General features: G+C 36.6%; 1 protein-coding gene and 1 pseudogene across 7 annotated transcripts in view; one reads left to right on the top strand and one right to left on the bottom strand.

Annotated features, from left to right (window-relative positions):
- HMBOX1 (homeobox containing 1) overlaps window positions 1-17,939 on the top strand; it is a 288,374-nt gene that overhangs the window by 69,393 nt on the left and 201,042 nt on the right. The gene's annotated exons all lie outside the window — the stretch shown is intronic.
- Window positions 15,928-16,952, bottom strand: LOC138151812 (ribosomal RNA small subunit methyltransferase NEP1 pseudogene; annotated as a pseudogene).

A 17,939-nucleotide genomic window follows, 5' to 3' on the forward strand; every position in this document is an offset into this window, starting at 1 on the left:
TTTTCCTTTCCTGACCAGACTGCAACCTGTTTGCATTTTATAAGCTTTTTAGCATTTCCTGAGGCTCAGAGAACTTAAATAATTTGTCCAGGGTCACATAACTAAAAAATATTTGTGGCAGGGTTTGAAAGTAAGTCTTTTATCCTCTAGTTTCACTTTATAGATGAACAAACAGATATTGGAAGATGGAGAGAATGTGCATCTACTAAGTGGTAGAGTTGGGAATGGAATTTGGGTCTTGGGCTGCCATTTGAACTTCTTTCTGAACACTACTCTGTCATAGATAGGCTGTCCTCCCTCCTCTTTAAGAAAAATCTCAGCAGCTTTGTTTGCCACCAAGGGTAAGAACTTTACTGACATTTATAGCTCTGATTTTAGTGGTAGCTATTGATTGAAAAGCTATAGTGAGGAACTTAATACACCTCACTAGTTCTCTATGCTTTGTGGGGCTTACTTTCAGTGATGGTAAGTCAAAAGTTAATGATAATTCTGATGTTAAGCAACACATCTGCCTTATTATTTTCCCTCATGGAAAATTGGATTGATTGACTGAATGTGACTAGTTAATTTCTCTTTATGTTATTCCCTGAGAAATCTTTGACTTTTCTCCCCATATCTTTTCATCTATGGAGTTTCCTTTTAACTTTTTTTTTTTTTTTAAGCAATCAGGGTTAAGTAACTTGCTCAAGGTTACATGGCCAGTTATTTCTGGGTGTGGTGCTAAGTGTCTGAGCCCAGATTTGATCCCCAGGTCATCCCGACACTGGTGCTGGTGCTCTTTACTTGCTGAGCCACCTGGCTGCCCCCTTTTAACTTTTTCTGATTATAGATATCATATGATTTAATAATGTGTTATACATATAGCAAAACTTTTGGGAAAATTCCATATTTTGTCTGATTTTTAAAAATCAAAATCTGATGAAATAACAGTGTGCTAATGATGCATTTCTATAGCCCTGAGTTGATGTTTTACTGGAACAGGAATTCCTGCTTTGTCTCCCTCAGTCATATTTCAAAATCTGTTTCAAATCCCTGCTCTGAAAGGCTACTTTATTGCCATGTAAATCAATGTATTAGATAGTATCAAATCAAATGCTTTCTTAAAATGCTGATTACTTATAACCATTGCTCTCCTCTTGTCAAGCTTTAGCATTTGGATGTATATTAAAGAGCCTCAACAAAATGTTCAGGCCTAGCCTTACATTTATGAGCCCTTGTCTTACCAAATTATACTTTTTCAGATATTCTATAATGTTGATCTTTCATAGTTAATTTGAGTTTGCCAAATTTGATGTTTTTACTTGTATTACAGTGAAGCACTATTAGTATCCATTCTACAGTAATGCTCAACTTTTTTTTTTTTTGCCTTTTGGGAGAGAGAAAAGCAGGGCAGTTGGGGTTAAGTGACTTGCCCAAGGTCACACAGCTAGTAAGTGTTAAGTGTCTGAGGTCACATTTGAACTCAGGTCCTCCTGACTCCAGGGCCTGTGCTCTATTTACTGCGCCCCTTAGCTGCCCCGCTCCACTTACTTTTTAAGTAATCATGTGTGGTGTTGTGTTGGCCTTCTGTAAGTGTCAGCACTTAGATTTAGAGTAGTTAAACTTGTATTCCAGGACATATAGTCTCAAAGATTTATAATGTTCTGGTAAATGTTCAAATGTTTGCTATAGGTAATGACTTATAGCATAGTATTACACACCTATTAGGTGTTCCATAAATGCTTACTTGTTGATAACAATCTTTGGCCCATAATTGAATAATAAGAAGTGACTCAATTAAGCATTATTGACTGAGCATCTACTATATCCCTATTAATGTTATAGGTGTATATGAAAGTGTATATGAAAGAGAGATGATATGTAACTGAGATAATGAGAGTGTGTGTTAGTTTTGGTTTTTTAACAATGTATTCAAAATTACACATTCAGATCAATATTTCTCACTTTTTGTTTTTTAAAGCAATCAGGATTAAGGTTACATTACTTGCTCCAGGTTACATGGCCAGTTATTTCTGGGTGTGGTGCTAAGTATCTGAGCCCAGATTTGATCCCCAGGTCATCCTGACACTGGAGCCAGTGCTCTTACTCGCTGTGCTACCTGGCCTAATATTTCTCATTTTCAAAATAGTCACCTTTGAAGGCTATATATACTTATTACAGAGATTCTTTTTTTGTTGTTGTTGCTTTTTGGAGGGCAATTGGGGTTAAGTGACTTACCCAAGGTCACATGGCTAGTTTTTGTGTTAAGTGTCTGAGGTCGAATTTGAACTCAGGTCCTCCGGATTCCAGGACCAGTGTTCTATTCATTGAGCCACCTAGCCTTCCCTTATTCCAGGGAGTCTGCTATTGTTCAAAATACTGTTTGGATTTCTCCTTTTATGAAACTGCTTTTGGTATATTCTTTTAAATACTCTTAGTGGTAGGAAATATTCTTTGAGATTGAATTTATATTTTTAAATAAATGTCACTTGGAAGCAAGCCTAAAAAATAATGTCAGTGCCACGCTGTAGCATTTTTTTTTCATTTAAAAATCAAATGGGGTTCTCCAAATCACTAATAATAAAAAAATAAAAATTTTAGAAATTCATAGGTTTCACCTCATCCATCAGATTGGCAAAGATAACAAAGGAAAATGACAATATTTGGAGGGGACATGAGAGGACAGGCACACCGATGTATTGTTTGATGGAGTTATGAAATGGGCTAGCTGTTCTGAAGGGCAATTTGAAACTGTGCCAGAAGTTACTAAAACTGTACATAACTTTAACCTAGTGATGCTACTACTATGCTTAGACTCAAAAGAGATTTAGCTGAGAGAAAAGATATGTGTACAAAAATACTTAAAGCAGCACTTATTGTTGTAGAAAAGAACAGTGAAATAAGGGAGTGTCCCTTAATTGAGGCATGATTGAACAAAGTATATGTTAACATAATAGAAAATCATTGTCTAAAAAATGATGCACAAATTCAGAGACACGTGGGAAGATTTCATGTACTGATGCAGATTGAAATTAGAGGAACTGGAAGAACAGTTTATTCAGTGCCTATAGCATTGTAAAGAAAATGAACTTTAAAAGACAATGCTGATTAATACTGTGAATATAACTCCAGAGGACTGACGATGAAGCATGCTACCTACCTTCTGACAGACTTGAGCTGCAGAATGCGACATGACCATTACATTTTCTGTGACTTCTTATTTATCAGAGTGGAGGATTTTTTTTTTAATTGGCAATGGAAATATTTTGGAGAGGTGCTGAAAGTAGTAGTAGTGATATAAATATGAAAAGAAAGGATCATTGAAGCATTTTAAAAATCTATGAGAATGGAATAACTTTTGGAGGGAGAAACAGTTTATAAGCAAGTTTTTTTGTTTGTTTTGAGGGGTTGTTTTTAAGTGACTTGCCTAAGGTCACGTGGCTAGTAAATGTTAAGTGTGTGAGTTCAGATTTGAACTCAGGTCCTCCAGATTCCAGGGCCGGTGCTCTATTCACATTGCCACCTAGCCACCCCTATAAGCAATATGTTTTAAATTTTTTTAAACATTTAATTCATTGTGCTTTTTTTTTTTAAAGCAAGACATTTGTAGTAGGTATTTGTGGAATCATGTGCAGTCTTTTTTCTTTTATATAGGGAAATGCTTATGTCAAGTGGTGTTTGTCAAGTATAAATTACAAAAGCATAAAAATGATTTTTCTTAAAAATAGGGAAGATTGGGGCGGCCGTGTAACCTTGAGCAAGTTACTTAACCCCAATTGCTTAGGGGTGGCCAGGTGGCTCAGTGAGTAAGAGCACCGGCTCCAGTGTTGGGATGACCTGGATCAAATCCGGGCTCAGATACTCAGCACCACACCCAGAAATAATAACTGGCCGTGTAACCTTGAGCAAGTTACTTAACCCCAATTGCTAAAAAAAATAAATAAATAAATAAAATAAAATAAAAATAGGGAAGATTGGAACTTATTTTCTTGATTAGTCCTAACCTAAAACCACTTGACACTTACACCAGTTCCTTCAGATTGAAACTCATTTAAGACTATAGACTTTAAAAGACTTTTAAAAACTCCTTTAAGACTAAAGAGATTTTGCCTTCTTTTTTTTCCCCACTAGGATGATACTATACAAGAAAATAGGAGGTCGTAACCCTTTTTTTGTGCATGATCTTTTTAGAAGTCTGGTGAAGCCAGTGGACCCCTTCTCAGAATAATGTTTTTAAATTAGTAACACCAAATGCAACAAATTACAAGTAAAACTAATTATATTGAAATAAAATTATTGAATTAAAATTTTTTTAAAACCAAGTTCATGGACCCTGGATTAAGAACCCCTGATATAGAGGATATATTTAAGAAGTTATGCCATTCAAATGGATAGAAAATTAGGTGTTCAGCCTATTGTGGCAAATCATTAGTATCTATACCCTTAGCCAGTGAGTTTTTCCTCTTTACTGTTCAAAACAATACCTACCTAGTGACCTCATTTTGAAAGTGTTATGATTGATATTTAGGTTTCCTAGTCTATGATATTTAAGTTTCCTAGTCTATTTAATAACCTTTTGAATTATTATGGCTATGAAAATCAAATTCTTCCCAACCTCATATAATCATTTGATTGGTTTCCCTTATGGGGAAAACTGCTGATCTTGTTTTTATACAAATTATTTGTACAGGGGATTTCTCTTTGTGTGCCAAACCAGTTCCTTCCTCAGCAGTATATTTATTAGTAATATCTTTTAAAAGAGTGAATTTGAGAACTTTCTGGAGGTGGATAAGGAAATTTTAATAGTAAAATTGACTTGTTGTCAGGCATTTTTTTTTTCAAGAAACCTCCTCCTAACACTTTTCTAGTTGTGACTAGAAGGAACAGTGCTTCAACCATCTAATTATACAAGTGAGAAATGAAGGAAAGTGAAGTGGTTCCCAAGAACACATTAGAAAAGCCGAACTAAAAAAATGATTTCATGTCAAGTGAGACAAACTCTATTGCTTTACAGCTCCACTTGTCCTTGGCACCAAGAAAATGAGATTCTTAATATCTTAAAAACAGATTGCTCTTAAGACTCATCCATTGTACATTTAAACTTTCTTTATTGCAGAGCTAAGGAGCCTTTTTTTCTATCAAGGGCTACTGACTCACAAGAGAAAAATAATCTTTCAAGTCATGCACAAGTAAAAGAAATTTAAAGGTTCTTTTTTTTTTTTTAAGCAAAAGAAGTCTCAACCTTCAACACCTGCTAAAATTAATGACAAGTGGCAAAATGTTAATTATGTAATATAGAATTGAAACAATTTTTTGTTTTATGTTCACTTAAGGAAGAGGTACAACAGCATACAAGGTTTGGTTTTGGGGGGTAAGGGGAGAGAACATTGGTATAGATAGATGACTGAAACTGAATACTCATTTTAAACTGCATGTTAAAAAACTAGGACTTCATTTGGACTGTGATTATCAATGTAAGTTATTACCTAATAACAGTTTTCCTTTGAAATTCTGATTATTTCATCAGAAGTTAGTCATTATTACTTAGTTTTAAATGCAATAGCTACCACAGACTTCAAGTTTTTCTTAGGATATTAATGTTTTAAGCAGAACAATATCTTTATATTAGTGTTCTTGCCAAACATCATATAAAATCATGCCAAGTTTAATCTTAACTTGGGTGGTAAGCCATAACCTATGCTATACTTAATTTTTTTTTTACATTTAATAATTTATTGTAAATTTGTGTGGGTTTTTTTTGCATTGAAATTCTTTTTTAAATTTTTTAAAAAATTAATTTGTTTACTTTTAGTTTACAGTATTCAATTCCACAATTCCTTGAGTTTCACATTTTGTCCCCCCCCTTTCCCTTCCCCCCATGGCGGCATATAGTCAAGTATAAGATCTGTAAATACTTTCACATTATATATTAGTCAGGTTATAAAGACGGATTTTATCAGATGGAATGAAAAATGGTAAAGAGGACATAAAACCAAACAAGAAAAGGAAAATGATCAGGTATTTTGCTTCCACCTGGATATAAACTCAGTTCTTTCTAGTTCTTTCCCTGGATACACACATTTTTCTCCATTTTGAGTCTTTTGGGATTGACTCATATCACTGCACTGCTGAGAACAGTCCAGTCTACATCAAAGTTGGTCATCACACATACGTTGTGTCTATAATTGTGTACAAATTTCTCCTGGTTCTACTCTTCTCACTCAGCATCAGTTCATATAAGCCTCTCCAGGTAAATATGAAGACCGTCTGCTTCTCGTTTCTTATAGCACAATAGTATTCCATTACATGCATATACCACAACTTGTTCAGCCATTCCCCAATTGATGGGTACCCCCTTAATTTCCAGTTCTTTGCCACCACAAAAAGAGCTGCTATAAACATTTTTGTACATATGGGTCTTCCTCCCACTTCTGTGATCTCTTTGGGACATAACCCTAGGAGTGGTATTGCTGGGTCAAAGGATATGAAAGTATTTATAGCCCTTTGGGCATAATTCCAGATTGCTCTCCAGAAAGCCTGGATCAGTTCACAACTCCACCAGCAATGCATTAGTGTTCCGATTTGCCCATATCCTCTCCAGCATTTGTCATTTTACTGTTTTGTCATCTTAGCCAATCTGACTGGTGAGATGTGGTACCTCAGAGTTGTTTTTATTTGCATTTCTCTAGTCAATAGTGATTTAGAGCATTTCTTCATGTGCTTATAGATATCTTTAATTTCTTTCTCTGAAAATTGCCTGTTTATATCCTTTGACCATTTATCAATTGGGGAATGACTTGCATTCTTATAAATTTGACTCAATTCTCTGTATATTTTAGAAATGAGTCCTTTATCAGAGACATATGTTGTAAAGATTCTTTCCCGATTTCCCACCTCCCTCTTAATCTTGGTTACATTGTCTTTGTTTGTACAGAAGCTTTTCAATTTCATGTAGCATGACCTGTGCTATAGAGTAATTTACCTCAGAGACAAGTTAATTGTGTTATTAAGTCTTGTATCCTGTAATAACGTCTGTTTAATATTGAATTCTCTTTTTGAATTGGTTCCTCTCTAGCTTTTGGAGGTGGGTGAAAGGGAGAGAAAAAATAACTGCTTTACCCATTTACCAAATGAATAATGAGATGAGAACAGGGCCAAATGGTTTTTGCATCAGTGTAAAGAGTGTAGCAGCCTTAGAGTCAGGAGACTTAGGTTCTCTAATCTGCTACTAATTAGGTATGTGACCTTTACCAAGTCATTTGACTTCCTGGAGATTCTTTTTCCTTGTCTTTAAATAAAGTTAGGCTATATGATCTTGAAGGTACTTTCTAACTCAAAACTTATTTGATTTTGGGGGCGGCTGAGGACCTGGATTCGGATCTGGCCTCAGACACTTCATACACACACATACACACACACACACACACACACACACACAAGCTAGCTATGTGACACCTTGGGCAAATCACTTAACCCCAATCGCCCTACCCTCCCCTCTCCAAAAAGCAAAAAAAAAAAAAAATTATCTGATTTTTAAGGAGGGGGTAGGTTTTTAATTGTGTTGATATTACTCAGGTTATCTTTTATCTCAATTCATTTCAGTAAACATTGATGCCTATGGTTGTATCCTCTGTAAAGGCGGAAAAATAATTAGAGAAATGGAGATCAGTTTTGAAGACTAAGACATAGCAGTATATTCAGATGAATTTAATATAAAGACTATGGGGAGTGGGTTAGGATCTACAGAATTAGCTTATCTGACTGAGATGTTGGGTGGATTTTGTTTGTTTTTGTTCACATGTTCAGAGGTAAACTGTGTAGCTTTCCTTTTAGTTATTTTTATATTCCTTTCAGCCCCCAGTTAACTTTTGCTCTTCCAGTCTAGAATTTTCTTTTTTTTTTTTTTGCCTTTTGGAGGGCAATGAGGGTTAAGTAACTTGCCCAAGGTTACATGGCTAGTTTTTTTGTGTCATATCTGAGTCTGGAACCTAACTCAGGTCCTTCTAACTCTAGGGCCAGCGCTTTACTCACTGTACCACCTAGCCGCTTTTTGTACTTCAGATGTCAGCTCTCATAAGTAGCTAAATTCCCCCACTTAGATGTGGAGATTAAAGATAAACTTTTTTTTTTTAATGGTCAGACTTAATTTCTAGCATAAGTATTGTTGTTTCCAATATTGGATTCCAGGGAATGTAGTGATTCCTAATTTTGATGCACTCCATAAGAGGCAGTTTAGTGTGATTTTAGGAAAAGAAAAAAAAAGTTCTGGATTAGGAATTCTAGAAACTTTGATTCTGTTGTTGGCTATAAAATTGACTTGCTGCATCTTTGGGAAAATACGTTGCATATGTGTAAAAGGGGTTAAGAATACCTTACCTGCATACATATAAGGTTGTTACAAGATCCAAATGAGATATTGGATATAAAGCTCTTTGAAAGGAAGAAAGTATTATAGAAACATAAGCTTAAATTCATAATCCTTGCTGAATACTAATTATGTGCCATTTTTAAAAAAATTTTATTTTGCTTTTTTTGGAGGGCATTTGGAGTTAAGTGACTTGCCCAAGGTCATATGGCTAGTTTTTGTGTTAAGTGTCGGAGGCCAAATTTGAACTCAGGTCCTCCTGACTCCAGGGCCAGTGCTCTATTCACTGCACCATCTATCCGCCCCCATGATATTATTTTATACCATACAATGTAACATTTAAAATGAATACTTCAGTCAAATAAATTTACCATAATTTTTTTTAAAGGCAAAAAACAATAAAATTATTACTTCAAACTTTGGGCTTTATTGTTGGAAACTGGTTTTTCATATGATGGATTTATAGTCTGTGGGGGTTTTTTCCCTCCTATTGAATCTTTATGATTTGAGTCTTAGAAAATCACTTATTATGTATTTTTTTGGCAGTTAGGTAGTACAGAGGATAGAGCAGTGGATGAAGGCCTGAGTTTGAATTTGGCCTCAGATACTTACTAGTTATGTGACTGTGGGAAAATTATTTGATCCTAGTCTATCTTAGTTTCCTCATCTGTAAAATGCTGATAATAATATTACCTACTTCCTAGGGTTGTTGTGAGGAAAAATAAGATAATATATATATACATATGTGTGTGTATATCTGTGTATATATAGATAGATACACACATTTTGTAAACTGTAAAGTACTATATAAATGTTGGCTATTATATATATTAGTTATTCTTTGAGTACAAGATACCAGATTGTGCTCCCGAAAACAGTGTATGAGTATGAACTTAAAGCTTTATGGAGGGCCTCACCCAAGAATTATTTTCCTTTTATGGGCTGACTGTGCTGAAATCTATTAAACTTTAGGGAAGAGGTATTGTGTATTTGTGTGTGTTTCTTAATAGTCCACCTGAATAGTTAATCGAGTTGCTTTATGCTAAACTAGGAAACCATTTGCAAAAAATGTAATGAAATCACTGTTGTCACTGTTTTCTGCAATAGAACAAATGACCAGACTTTTAAATTTGTAACTCCTCAATTTAAAAAAATTACCCCATTCTGTCGTTTCCATATTTCCCAGCATTTGCTTAAGATATTATAATCTTTTTCTTTTACCTTCATCCTGTTTCTTTTTTCTTTCCACTTCCCCTAAACCCCATCTTCAACCTTTCTCTTTTTTATTTTTGCTCTATTTAACTCTAACGGTCTAGGTTGAAGAAAAAAATATTGGCATTTAATCAAGAACATGATCTCATTGCTTTCAGTGGCTTAGAAAAGAAATATTTTAGAGCAGTTGAAAGATTTCACTCTGGAAAGCAGCTACTGCATAAATAAGTGTCTTGGTTCCCAGCAAAGCCTTGAGTAACCTCTTTCCGTCCATCTCCATGTTTTTTCTTTTTTATTTCCTGTTCATTGAATAATGCCCTAAGTTAAACTTCAGCTAAATTTTCACATCTGCATCTCCTACCACTATATTGTTCCACAGTCTCACTATCCTTTTAAATTTTGACTTTCAATATGTATCCTTTTCTCTTTAAGTTTCTTGCCAATACTTCCAGTGCCTTCCCTCAGTTGATTTTCTCCATTTTATCCTGCATATAACCAAATTGTACAGTTGCTTGCAAGTAGTCTCCCCATTAGACTGTGAGCTGCTTGAGAGTAGCAACTGTCTTTTGTCTTTCTTTGTTCTCCCAGCACTTAAATGTTTATTGACTGATTGACTATTCCCCTGCATCTTCTCTCCACAGCTGACAGGAGAAGTCTCTTAGGTTTTGGTCTTTAGCCTGATTTCCTCTTCTTAGTATATAATACTTGTTCCATTAAGGAACTCATTTGCTATCACAATAAGTATTTTAAATTCACTGTCCCTTTGTCTTTTTCTAAACTTGGTTTCTCACACAGTACAGTTCCGTATCTCTAATTGTTATTACTGCCTAAAACCCTCAACCTTGCAAAGTATTTATTCCATTCATTCTCTTCCTTGGTACACTGTTGGAAACTTTCCAGACACAGAACCTTAGAGTTATCATTGGATAATATTTTGAGTGCTGGAAGAAAACTTAATGATGGCAACACTCTCATTTTACCATTAATAATAATAACAAATAAAAATAATATTCATCACTGATCTAATGCCTCAAAGTTTGCAAAGTACTTTACATATGTCACCTTATTTGATTCTCTCAACAGCTTTGTGAGATAGGATAACTCTTGTTAATTCATTTTACAGACAAGGAAACTGGACCAAGACAGGTGAAATGACCAGCCTCAGTCACCTAGCTAGCAAGTAAGGGAATATTTGCTTAATGTTTATTAATTGACTAGTTCTGGTAGGAAGCAAGTAGTCTCCCAAGTTTTTCCTCTTGTTGCTTCTGCTCCTGGTTTCTTGATGGGGCACTAGAAGGCTGTGTCAACAAGTAAATTAAGATTCACTAGTAAATTCTGAAGCCTAACTTGATAATTGCCATAGAAGTTTTTGCTGTCATGTCCAGGAATTAGACATTTTCTCCTTTTTCTATCCTCATGGTCTCTGATACTTTATCATCTACATTCCTTCCTAGTTCAGAGTTTTCTGAGCTGTTACCTGCCCAACCTAACCTCTTCTAATCTCTAAAGAAGAGACCATGGTGAAAGGGCCTTGTCCCTGGAGAGAGGGAGTTTAGGTTTAATGGCAGCATTGAATTGCATGCTAATTAGATACTTTATGTCAGCTGCACCCTATATCTATTGAAGCCATACTGCTTCCTTTGGGTGCTTCAAGCAGGTGTTGCCCCTCTGGTGCCAGCTTTGCCATGAGTTTTCCATTGCCTCATGGGTGAAAAGGGGTTCTGGGGCCTAGGGTAGAGAGTGTTGCTGGCCAGAGGCCCTACTGTAGACCTCCATCCTAGGCAGCAGTGATGATTCCACACCTTTCCCTAATTACTGTCTATATAATGCCATAGATGCAGAGGTTTAAAGATTAAGAGGGTAGGGAGATGGAGCCAAGATGGCAGAGTAAAAGCAGGGACTTACTTGAGCTTTCCCCCAGACCTTTCTAAATACATGTAAAAAATTACTCTAACCAAATTCTAGAGCTGGAGAACCTACAAAATGACAGCACTAGGCCAAGACAGCCTGGAAAGCCGATAGGAAGGGTACATTGCACCGGAATTGGAGCACACAGTCTGGCATGGGTTACACCAGGTGCATACAGAGCCGGAGCAGTCCTCAGGGGACTGAATAGCTGGCAGCTGTAGTGATTTCCAGACTTCTCATCTCACAAACACATAGAACAGCATGGAAGGTCAGTGGGGGATCTCTGTGGGACCTGAGTGAAAGAGGAGCACCTGTGGTCTGGCCCTACCCCCAGGGTGGTTGAGGCGGGCAGTGGCAGCAGCAGCTACTTTGGAGCTCTGGGCCCATAAATGGTGGGGGATTCAGTGGCTGATACAAAACCTCAGAAGCCTGGGACAGAATACCATCCCCACCTCTACCCCTGCTGGAAACAGAGTCTTGCCTTGACAAGGAGTTAGAAAGTCAAATATTTGCTTGGGAAGATGAGTAAATAGCGTAAAAAGAGTCAGACAATAGAATCTTACTTTGTTGACAAAGATCAAAACATACCAGAAGAAGATGACATAATCAAAGCTCCTACATCAAAAGCCCCCAAGAAAAATATGAATTGGTTGCAAGCCATGGAAGAGCTCAAAAAGGATTTTGAAAATCAAGTAAGAGAAGCAGAGGAAAAATTGGGAAGAGAAATGAGTGATACAGGAAAATCATGAAAAATAAGTCAACATCTAGCTAAAAGAGACCCAAAAAAATACTGAAGAAAATAATACCATAAAAAGTAGACTAACCCAAATGGCAAAAGAGGTCCAAAAAACCAATGAGGAGAAGAATGCCTTTAAAAGTAGAATTGGCCAAATGGAAAAGGAGATCCAAAAGCTCATTGAAGAAAATAATTCCTTCAAAATTAGAATGTAGCAAATGGAAGCTAATGACTTTATGAGAAATCAAGAAATTATAAAACAGGACCAAAAGAATGAAAAAATAGAAGACATGAAATATCTCATTGGTAAAACCACTGAGCTGGAAAATAGATCCAGGAGAGATAATTTAAAAATTATTGGACTACCTGAAAGCCATGATCAGAAAAAGAGCATAGACATCATCTTTCAAGAAATTATCAAGGAAAACTGCCCTGATATTCTAGAACCAGAGGGGAAAATAGAAATTGAAAGAATCCACCAATTGCCTCTTGAAAGATCCCTAAAGGAAAACTCCTAGTAATATTGTAACCAAATTCCAGAGTTCCAAGATCAAGAAGAAAATATTGCAAGCAGCCAGAAAGAAACAATTCAAATATTGTGGCAATACATTCAGAATAACACAAGACCTAGCAGCTTCTACATTGGGGAATTGAAGGGATTGGAATATGATATTCCAGAGTTCAGAGGAGCTAGGATTAAGACCAAGATTCACCTACCCAGAAAAATTGAATATAATACTTCAGGGGAAAAATTGGATATTCAGTGAAATAGAGGACCTTCAAGCATTGTTGATGAAAAGACCAGAGCTGAATAGAAAATTTGACTTTCAAATACAAGACTCAAGAGAAGCATGAAAAGGTAAACAGGAAAGCGAAATCATAAAGGGACTTATTAAAGTTGAACTGTTTACATTTCTACATGGAAAGATGATATTTGTAACTCATTAGAACTTTCTCAGTATTAGGGTAGATAGATAGATAGATAGATAGATAGATAGATAGATAGATAGATAGATAGATAGATAGATAGATAGCACAGAGTGAGTTGAATATGAAGAGATAATATCCAAAAAAATAAAATTATGGGGTGAGAGAAGAATATATTGGGAGAAGAAGAAAAGGAGAGATAGAATGGGGTAGTTATCTTACATAAAAGAGGCAAGAAAAAGATTTCACAATGGAGGGGAAGAGGTGAGAGGTGAAAGGGAAGGGGTCAGCTTTACTCTCATCGGATTTGGCTTAAGGAGGGAATAACATACACACTCAATTGGGAATCTTACTGTACAGGAAAGTAAGGGGGAAAGCAGATAAGGGAGGGGGGAATGTTAGAAGGGAGGAGAGATTGGGGGAGTGTGTAGTCAGAAGCAAACACTTTTGAAAAAGGATAGGGTCAAAAGGAGAAAATAGGTGGGATAGGATGGAGGGAAATACAGTTAGTCTTTCACAGCATGAAGTGTTTTGCATCACTACACATGTATAACCTGTATTGAATTACTTGCCTTCTTAATGAGGATGAGTGGGGAAAGAAAAAGGGAGAGAATTTGTAACTTAAAGTTTTCAAAACAAATGTTAAAAATTGTTTTTATGTGCAACTGGGAAATAAGATACACAGGCAATGGGGAGAAGGAGTCTATCTTGACCTACAAGAAAATAAGGGGGAAGGGGATAAGAGGGACAGTGTGACAGAAGGGAATGCAAACTGGAAGGGGTAATCAGAATGCATGCCATCAGGGTGGTGGTAAGGGGGAAAATGCGGAGAAAATTTGGAACTCAAAATCTTGTGGAAATCAATGTTGAAAACTAAAAATTAATTAATTCATTAAAAAAAAAAGTTAAGGGGATAGACAAGTCCCATGTTTTCCCCTTTGCTTTTGGGAGACAACATGGTCCACTGGAGAAAGTTTATAATTTGGAATTAACAAGACCATAGTTCAAATCTTGCTCTGCCATAGCTTTCTAGGGCCCAGTTTCCTCAACTTTAAAATGAGGGAGTTGGGCTAGATTACCTTGAAGGTATCTTCCATCTCTGAATCTATGATTATATGATCCTATGACAACTAATGCAGCAATTCTTTACATTATTTATTATATATTTAATATTATAATTTTTAAAATGTTAGCTATATTTGAATAAAATAGGAAATTATTTTAAGTGGAGGCCATTGATGGAGTAAAAAGAGGTGTCCTTATGGACAGTTTGAAAGGAGAAATTTTGGAAACTATTACCATAGATTATCTAAAGGCATTAGGGAAATAAAAAGAAAGCTGGAAATTATTGAAGGGAAGAGAAATTTGGGCATAGAGATACTGATAATGAAGTTGTATTAGCAAGAAATAACTATTGATCATTCAAAGTTCAGGGTTTCTAGTCAAGAGATTCTTTATATAACAGAATGACTTATTTTGATGTAAATGTTAATGTATATATTTTTAAATAAAAAAAATTACTTTGATATCTTGAAAAGGAGTGTCACAGAGAAATTTCAGCCAGGCTACCTCCAGAATTTTGAATGGGAAGGCTCTGTTCAAGCAGGAGTCTTTTAGTAGGCACCTTCTATTTGTAATTCTGTGTAGTCAACAACAATTCTGATCTTAATTTTTCCCACTTTAAATTAAGTTCCTCTACTAGAACAGTAATTCACTATAAGCTATTAATTAAGTATTCTCATGCAAATAAACCTGAGTTAGTTTTTTCCAGAGTTATCCTTGGATAAATGAACAACTAAGGAACTGAGGTTCCAGACCTTTGAAATTAGAAGACTAAAATTTGAATTGCAGAGAGATAAACTAGCAAGTCCTAGTTGTTATTCTCCATCCTTCTATATTCCCCCATTTCTTAATAGGAAAACTGTAACCTGTCCATCAGGATCTCTCCACTATCTCCTGCAGTCATTCTTAACTCTTGGAGATATATCTAGTCGTTTGCCATAGACCTTTAAATGGTCCTATCATGTTTTGACATTGTTGTCATTGAAAGCCTGCTTATCTAATTTACAGGTGGCATAGAACTGAGGGATAATGAATATGATAGATGACGGAATCAGAATTTTTAAAGATCTTGACAAACTAGAAGAATGGGCTATATGTACAAAGATAAAATTTAATAGGGATAAGTATATTTTTTTTGCTGAGGTTTAAAAAAATCCGCTCCTGGAGGACAAGGTTAAGGTGACTTGGCTTAATAGCAGCTAATGTGAAAAAGACCTAGGTATTTTAATTGATGACAAGATAATATAAGTTACCTGTGTGATATGATTAAATCTACACACACACACACACACACACACCCCAAAATAAAACAAAACCATAGCCTTTCCTCAGGAATCTATTTTTGTCATTGTCTATAATCCTTCCATCAACATATGTGACACCCTTTCTGTATGATGTTTTTAGAGATTGCTGTGCCTAAAACATTCATTGTCCTTTGACATAATGGTTATGTCTCTTTCTAAACTTTGCTAGGCTGGTCCTTGAGCAAAAGACAGACTGTTAAATCAGTACTCAGCCTTTCCATTTGGGGCAGCATTTGGGGTAGCACTTACTTTCCTTTATCATAGTGTTTGAGAACCTAGGTTTACTCCTATGCCATGATGGAAAGGCATTGTACTATAGTTTAAAGTAACCTTAAACTGTATTAAAAAGAAAAATAGAATCCAGTGTAGAGATAATAAAAGTACTTTGCCATTAGAATATTGTGTTCTGGGTACCACTTTTTTTGTGTGTGTGAAAAAAAAAATTTATATAAAACAATAGTCTAAATGTCCCTCAGTACAGTAGGATCCTGTAAACAGGACTGTCCAGAAGTCAGTTCCATGGTGTTCAAGATGTGATGTCTTGAAATGTAAGATGTTTCTGTAAGGGAGCAAGGTTTTCTACTGTTAAATGATACCCCATGCTTCTTCAAAGGCTGTGGTAAGTTTGGCACAGGTAAGGGCAGCAGAAAGGGGATAGTTGCTGATGGATACCATCTTCTCTGTGTAATCCACATTGATGGAGCCATGGACAAAGGCCCCAACAATAAAGATGACAGGGTTGCTACTGGGAGCCAGCTTTTTAACATCACTGACAACAGGGACAGAAAAGGAGGTGCCAATCTTCATACAGCCTGCAGGAAAGTGGTCTGACACTGGATTCTTGATCACCTTCAACAGCTTCTGGGGGCCGTCAGCTGCTCAAACATTGAGTTTGTGCAGGAGCTGAACCATGAGGCCACAGAAGCAGTCAAAGGTTCAAGGAATCCGAGTCTGGGGGTTCACCTCAATCAGAACATTCTTTTGAGTATGGATATAAACCTGGAGCATGCCAGCACAGTTCAAGGGGCTGTCCATCAGTTTCAACAAGCTCTGGTGGGCTATGTCAGGTCTCACTTCTCCAGGGTCCCATCCATTTTTCAGGAGTATAGATTTGTGTTTGTCACAGTTGAGCAGCTCATAGGTTTTCCCAACCTTTACAGTCTCCAGGCTGGCCCCTTCCAGCACCACCACGAGCTGCCGGCCCCCGCTTTTGCTTCCCGCTCCGAGGCAGGGCCGTTTGGCCTCCGCCGCATCCCAGTCTTGCTCCGGCTCCCGAATGCGCCGTTCACATGCCTGGAAACCATCACTGGGTGCCGCCATCTTCTGGGTACCACTTTTTAAGAATGATATTATAAGTTGAAATATACATGAATAAAAGAGACTTGTGCTGATTGATCTGGAAATCATCACATAGTGAAAAATTAAAGATAAGTCACTGTATGTACTCATTGCTTTTTACTGAAGTGCTCACCAGCTGCCTTCTAGAATTTCACCAGCTTGACAGATCTATAGTTTGGAGGTTGAAGGATCCATCCCTTTTCCATTTTTGAAATCAGGACATTTCCAGTTCTATGATAATTTTTTCTTCCTTGATTTTCAAAGGTGACAGTTCAGAGATGAATTCAGATGAAGTATAGACAGTATTTTGAGCAGACCATGTGGACATCACAGATAGTCCTAGTCATTAAACATTTATTAAGTGCCTACTATGTGCTAGGCACTGTGTTAAACTCAGGATAGAAATACAAAAATGAAAAATAGTCCCTGCCATCAAGGAGCTTAGAGTCTGATAGGGGGATACCACATAAAAAGAAACTGAACAAAAGCAAGTTGGGGAGGGAGAAAGTACGTAATGAGGGATATAATAGAAAAGGCAGACAAGTCCAAAGTAGTGCAGCTAGTGAGAAATGAGATGTTCTGAATTAAACTCCCTCCTTTAACTGAGCTTTTGGAATTCATGGCTTTACCCCCCATAAGGAAGGGCCTCATTAGAGAAGGTGATAGCTGAACAGAAACTTGTATAGGGAGCTAAGGGATTCCAAGAAATTCTCAGTAAGTTGTTTTTATTTATTGTAATTCCCACAAAAGCACCTCCTATGTTCAATAATTTTGAAATCCCCTTACCTGACTGTAATCTGTTGACTTTTCAACTTTCTCTCTGTCTTCCTTTCTATAACCTTACTCTTCATCTGCACTGTGACTTCTAATCCCTTGACCCCTCAGTTCTCTCACAGGCCATCTCTCCTTCACTAGCCACTTTTCTTGATTCCTGTCTTGATTCTGTGTTGAACAATTCCATTCTATACCCTCCTTTCTTGATTCCCTAGCCTTCTATCTGTATCATCAGTTACAGTTAGCCAAGCCTCAGCCTGGCATCACTCCTGCCTTTAGTCTTCTACACATGTGCTGCTGAATGAAGGTGGAGATAATCACACAACTGTTGTGA

Source organism: Petaurus breviceps, unplaced genomic scaffold (genome assembly GCF_028583685.1).
Source record: "Petaurus breviceps papuanus isolate PSGF00001 unplaced genomic scaffold, PetGlider_PUasm1.0 90919, whole genome shotgun sequence".
In the NCBI taxonomy this organism is placed as follows: Eukaryota; Metazoa; Chordata; class Mammalia; order Diprotodontia; family Petauridae; genus Petaurus; species Petaurus breviceps.